The following is a 6,000-nucleotide window of genomic DNA, read 5'->3' as shown; positions in this document are numbered from 1 at the left end:
TACAATGGCTGATAGCAAGCTATTACCTGGCTATTTATGGCTAATATTATTAAGTTGAATAGCCAATAGCCGATATTTATCTGAGATCCAGCTATTGTGGCAATCCAATAAATCCCCAGCAGCTGCTATTTACCTTCAGATCAAGCTATTTTGGCAACCAAAGAAATAGCCAACAGCCGCTATTTATCTCGAATCAAGCTATTTTGGAGATCAAGCTATTTTGGCAATCCAATAAATAGCCAATAGCCGCTATTTAGCTCAAATCAAGGTCGAATCAAGCTATTTTGGTAAATAGCCAATAGCCACTATTTATCTGAGATCAAGTGGCAATCCAACAACACCGCACCTTTATGGATTCGATGATCGGTGCTATAGCACAAAATGGCAGCGACTTCAGCGACAATGACAGGTTTATTTATCACGCAATTATATTCATCTTTCGTAATGATAATCCATCCACTCAGCAACCATGTCCATCAGGGCAAGTACTCCATCACTACCCAATACAATGCTAAGGCAGACAGTTAGACAACATATGCATCGGAACAATAGATCATTAGAGTACGACCATTTTGAATACAGCATGAAGTTACCTGGTAGTGTTACCACTTTCCAAGCTTTGGGATTAGAAAATGAGCCAATGGTAGCCCGCTATGCAACCACACCAACGCCCATGGCTTCTTGGTGACTTTGAAAAGATACCCGACCAGAAATTTGCAAAGAATATTTGTAACGAAAATTTCGTAAATGTTCAGGAGCACCACATTCCCTAGTCTATCAGCTAGCCCTCGGATGTTCTTCCGATAAAATACGACACACAGCCGAACAACGCTATCGAGGATGGAACATCCGAGGTCTAGCGAATGTCATCAGGATATAAATAACTGCCAATCAGAGAACCGTATTAGCGACAAGCACAAACAGAGGACAATAGCTAAATTTCATGCATATTCATCTTAAGGAGGGGCTTGTAAAAATAACTTGACCACCAATGTGTTAACTAAAATGTGTGAATGACAACGTTTACACACTCATCAAACACAATTACCATAAACTGATAAGACATAGTAATGACATAAATGTGTTTGTCAACACCTGCATGCAGAGATTGAATATATTAAAGTATATATATGCATATATGGCCCAACCCACCGCTTATCGTAATCTCAATGGAATGTCCGGTCTGAAAATGACATTCACTAGACTGTTCGGGCAAGCCCTCACATGCGAACTTCGTTCGCTTATAGTTATAGCATCGAAAGAAAGCCCGAACGTCTAGCAGCAAGACTACACATTCCCTAGACTCTCTCACACTCGTCGGAGCTTCACCATAAAATAGCTCAGTACAAGTACGTACAAAACTACCCAAGTTTTAGCTATTTATGTGAAGCTCCGAGGACTGTGAGAGCATGGAAGTATAACCCACATACTTCCATGTGGGGTTATACTTCCATGGTGAGAGAGTCTACACATTCCCGGTCGTGTGTGTACACTAAAACGTCTCGTGACCAATCCAGTGGAACAATCTATTACCCCTACCCTGGCATGAGACCAGTCACTGTTGAGATACTTACCTGTTGCTTTCACTGTGATATGGCATTACATGATGGAGTTGTGTAATGGGTGACTATATGCGCAAGTTAATTTGCATATCTGTGACCCTATATGCGCCACTCCATTGGCATAATGTGTGTTGGGGCAGGAATGAATGAATTATTCATGAGGGAGTACGTCGGGACATGTTTTGAATTGAAAATTCATAAGGAATTACACTGGGGTGTGTTTGAAATAAATTATTATAAGTAAGAATGTGTTGGTACATGCTTTGAATTGAATATTCATTATATGGTATAGTATTTGAGTTTGTATTGACATCTTTCTTTTTGTGTTTTTGTTGTTTTTGTTTTAATAAATGACGTGTAATGATGTTGGTCTTAGAACTTGGAGCGGGTGGGTTTTGAAAACACATGAAAAAGCATGAATCGATCGTGTTTAAACACGATGTAGGGAATGGTTGAAGTTGTAGGTTTGACATGGATATCAATTCACAATATATTCATAGGAGACTTGTCTGAACACGGATCTAAGGTACTAGGTATATTTTTGAACTTGGCATTGCACTTTTCAAGTTGTGCTGAGTTTCAACATAGACCCTACGCTTGAAGCCATTCTCATTCTCTGTATGTTTGATGGGTATGGAAATATTACATAATTTTCGTTTCGATTACATTGTCTGCAGGAGCTGTTTTCCACCCATTGAATAGTTATGTCAACTTTATGTAAACAATACGGCTTCACTAGGACATACTCATTCACTACCAGAGGAACTATCGTTACTGCTAGCGGTCGGTTCGAATGAATTTGGCTAAATCACACCATCAGATGTTAATGCTGGAGTGTATTGCTCTACGCTTGAGGAATCTGATCAATATTCAACGTCGGATTCTGGCGAAAACGGGTTTTGAAGTTGACCTTCTGGTTCGACCATAATGGCTTTACATGTAAAGATACACTGACGAATGCGTTTGTGTTCCTGCATTGACCTCATAAAGTTCCAAATCCTGTCCTATCCAAGAGTGCCTAATTTTTCGCGCAATTTCTCGTGTTAGAATTATATTGTACTATTACAAACCCGATTTCCTTTATTTTTATGGCAAAATAAACATAATTACAAAAAAATGTATGTACCTTTGCATGTACACTTTAACAAAATGCTGCTGAGCACCCCATTCTCTAGTGCAAGTTGTTACAGTAACCATTTCCCAAAGTAGTCCATCTGTCTGGTTGGGGTTCACGATTATCATGTCAACAATGCCCATCCAAGACCTAAAATAAAATTGACTCCCCTACTGTAAGATAATGCCAGTTACCACTGGCAACCACTTCAATAGAGTGAGGTCACTCATAGGTTATATGACTTTCAACACTGCATGGTCTAGCGACTCATCTAATTGGCTGCACACTGAATGGATGCAATAGTATGACCTGAAGCTCATATCTTAAATGAATGCAAAATGATAATTAAACTATCAGTTGGTAACTTTATGGTTCTTGGACCCAAGTTAAGTTTTCTTCACGTTGAAATCAACTTATTAATTCTATCAAATAATCCTTGTTGTGATTACCAAGCTCCTTTCTCGTGCTGTATCGAAGTAGATTCTAGCATGTGTGTATACCGTGCAGTAACCTTATAGCTGGAAGGGGACTGAATCTCTATAAATAATCCTCCCCCATTATCATACGACTGACCCCATTAAGTAACTACCCCAGTACCAAAAAAACAACAACAACCCATGTTAACGGGATCTACATATGTTAAACATGCAACTGCCGGTGCCTTGGCCCCTATTTTGCATATGACTGACTATGTTTGGAGGTGGAGAACTTGTGATATATATATATATATATATATATATATATATATATATATATATATATATATATATATATATATATATATATATATATATATATATATAAACATTCCCTATATATGGGGTTTTCACATGAAAGTACCGCATATTTGAATAATCATGAATGACATACAATCTAAGCAGCTGTTTGCAGGGAATTTGTCTCATTTGGAAAGTTTTTTTTTCATTCTATGAAACAAACAGACTGATTTTCCACTAATGTGTGTATCAAGTTACCATCCTATGACATTCACAAATAATTTGTACATGATATGTTTCTCGGAGCACAGACAAAAATGCTGAAAACAAGACTCAGAAGCTAGTGCTCTGTACAACAGTTTGAATTTCCCGCATTTGCATAGATTAGCCATAATCCTCTTTATATAGCAGGGGTAGGTAACAAATATTAGTCTAGAGCACAATCGATATAGTTACAAGTACAAAAATACAAGTTGCGGGAAAATTCTACATAGTACCTGGTACAAGTCGTTTAGTTACCTGCCAAGTCTATATTGCGACAACACAAAGTCCTGATTTTCCCAGCGTCCATTGCGTATTCAACATGGCAAGTAACATCAAAATCCTGAAGGTAAGAATCAGTCGATTTCTACTACTAAAAATCGAAAATATGTATTCCTATAGCGTGCGTTCTGGGAAGAATGGATTGGAGGAAGAACAGGGAAAATTTCATTGATCGATTTCACCGTTTGTGACCCTGTGTCTTCAACACCGATCTGTTCCTTTATACTGACTGCTATCAATGGTTAGTACGTACCGACAGAAAAACCGAGTATACCGGCCAAAGTTGCCAAGACTGCATAGTTGTTTGTTATTGGATTTAAGAGAATAGCAAGTCCATGTGTCCCTATCGCCATTCCAAATATATGTGTATGTGATATGGATGTTTAGTATATTATGAATCCATGAGTTAACCTTGCAAGTAATAAACTGGTAAATGCAAGATACATCAACAATTCAATTCAATTCAAAAGAACTTTATTCATCCCAGACATGGGCAATTAAAGGTGTGGCTCAAATACAATACATCAATATATCAAAAAAATACAAACAAATATACAAACAATATATACAGAGACACAGAACGATACTAAGACAATCACCATCACTCAAAAAGTTTACGAATCATTCATAAGCCGCACAGCGGTGGGAATGAATGGCAACTTGCGCCGGTTTGACCTGCAAGCCGGGCATCTAAAACGACGACCAGAGGGAAGTATGTCGAACTCTGTAGATAAAGCATGATTACTAGATAAAACAATTGAGCGGGCTTTCCTAACTACTTGCTGATTATAAAATGATGACAGATTTCTCTGGGACATTCCAGTTAATTTTGAGCTAAGAGACACAATTCTATCAAGTGAACTTTTGTCTTTGACTGTCAGATTTTGAAACCAACAAATGAAAGAAAATGAAATAACTCTCTCAATGTAAGTTTTATAAAAAGGGGGATAAGATTTCTCTATCAACCATAAATTAACGCAATTTCCTTAATAGATACAGTCGCTGCTGACCTTTCTTCAAGATAGCATCGGTGTTAAAATCCCATTTCAATTTGTTATCAAATATTGAACCAAGGTAAGTGTACTTGGAAACAATTTCAACCTCTTGACCATGAACAATGGTTGTCGAAGGGTTGCGTTCTTGCCTCCTGAAGTCGATTATCATATCCTTAATTTTCTTAACATTTAAGTTTAGATAAGAAACATCACACCAATCGACAAATTCGCCAAGAGCGGGACCATGATGACATTCTGATCCCAATAGAAGTTAAAGCAAAGCACTATCGTCGGCGAACTTTACAAGATGGCTACCCTCATGTGTACTTCTGCAATCATCAGTATAAAGGATATACAATAGAGGAGACAGAACGAAACCCTGATGAGGATAACCAGTATTTGTTTGTATCAAATTATAAATGAGACCATTAACAGAAACCCTTTGTGATCTATTTGTAAAAAAAATCAAGAATCCAGAGTACAAGTTGACTGCTAACACCAAACTTTAAGAGCTTTTCTGCAAGGATGTGAGGTTGAATTGTGTTGAAAGCACTGGAGAAATCTGCAAACAGAATTCTTGCATGCGCACCTGTTTTCTCTAAGTGTTTGTATAGTTCATTAAGAATGAAAAAATCTTAGCATCTTCAACAACATTGCAGAATCAAATTTCGATAATCCGGACGTGTAGGCATGGTTGACGAAATGAGATGTTACCATACTAAAACCGAACCCTTCCAGTAGCTGGGCAAAGCATATTACACAGAGTGCAGGATTTTTGACAAACAGATCCAATCCTACAAAAGAGATTGCGTGATGTAGCTTTTGCTTCAAAAAGACTTCATCACTGCAAACCTCATCACCGGTCTTTGTAGTCGAAATGTACTTAGTACCCAAATTAGCTTTTGTATCGCCAAATTCTCCTGTAGGGAGCATATTATCAACCGTATGAGAACTGTCCTGTCTGCTTCTATCTGTACTTTCGGTTTCATTTTGTTTGGACGCTTCTAACGATCCAATGGTTGCAATTGGGGGTTCTTCAAGCTTGAACTCATAGTATGAGCATTAATTCC

Source organism: Glandiceps talaboti, chromosome 3, assembly GCF_964340395.1.
Source record: "Glandiceps talaboti chromosome 3, keGlaTala1.1, whole genome shotgun sequence".
Classification (NCBI taxonomy): Eukaryota; Metazoa; Hemichordata; class Enteropneusta; family Spengelidae; genus Glandiceps; species Glandiceps talaboti.
Note: the sequence above shows the minus strand (reverse complement) of the source record.